This window comes from Penaeus monodon, chromosome 20 (assembly GCF_015228065.2).
Source record: "Penaeus monodon isolate SGIC_2016 chromosome 20, NSTDA_Pmon_1, whole genome shotgun sequence".
Taxonomy (NCBI): Eukaryota; Metazoa; Arthropoda; class Malacostraca; order Decapoda; family Penaeidae; genus Penaeus; species Penaeus monodon.
In genome coordinates this window covers 12,130,855-12,131,910 of record NC_051405.1, presented here as the reverse complement: position 1 = coordinate 12,131,910, position 1,056 = coordinate 12,130,855, and the positions used below count along the sequence as shown (strand labels likewise).

The 1,056-nt window shown below is 45.7% G+C and overlaps 1 pseudogene; it reads right to left on the bottom strand.

Moving 5' to 3' along the window:
* LOC119585912 overlaps positions 1-1,056 on the bottom strand; it is a 16,670-nt pseudogene that overhangs the window by 4,564 nt on the left and 11,050 nt on the right.

Sequence of the window (1,056 nt, the reverse complement as noted above, 5' to 3'; positions counted from 1 at the left end):
GAAAGACAGAGGGCAAGGCCTTTCCACGCAGATTTAATTTTCCCTATTCATGTGTACTCTCCCCCTATCACAAAAAGCCACTACTAACCTTTTCTTTGAACAACTTGAAAAGCTGTTCGCTGAAGAAGTCAGGGGTCCATACCACATCATACTGTTAGTGGAATGCCCGTGAGAGCTAGATTATACACAGGTTTGACCCGAAGCTGTTATTGGGTACTAAAATCCTAACCTGGGGGGAAAAAGGGGAGACGGAGGAGGATGTCAGAGGGAGAGGAACAATTGACAACGACCCTATTTTTGGGTAATCTAAAGAATTAGGTTATGTACAAAAGGGGGTTAATCTTAACGTGGGAAAGTAGTAGAGTAATATTTAAATCTTAACCAGTAGTAATAACAAGATGTTTTGTTATTAAGCATAATTGAATGAAAGTTTAGTAAGATTTCTTTGTAACAGAAATCTGTGTGCAGCATGTTTACAGCGAAAGAGGTGCAAAAACCTGTGTGTAGATACATGGAGATCATAGTGATCAATAAAAAGGTGACAAATTAACATTTCATATTAATCTAGGTTTGCTAAAGAAATGGAATAGAAGGTTTGTTTAGAGTCAGGTGGTTCTACTGGGGGAGTGCCTGAGACTGTGAAGACGGAGGGCGGCAGACCTCGCCCCTCGGGACTCTTAGGCCGCCAGGAGAAGCCAGGGGATGGCGTAGCCTGCCGGGGGATGGGCGATGTGTGCGGCAGAGAGAATGTATGAGGAGTTAGTGAAGAGCACCGGTCACGGGCCAAGCGAAGGGGTGAGCAGCGGTTTGAGCTTCATGAAACGACTGAAGGGCTTGGCAGAGGACAACCACGTCCACAGGGAGAATGGGCTAAACGTCCATGGGCCATAGCGGAACACAAAGGAACCGGAGGAGCACGAGGGGAGGGGAAGAGGGCAACGAAGGGGAGAAAAGGAGAGGGGCACGTGAAGGCTTTGAATTTGACACAGCAAAAAATGTAAAGGGATAAAAGAAGTGGATAAAGACGGGGAAAAAAGCGAATAACACTGTTGAGAT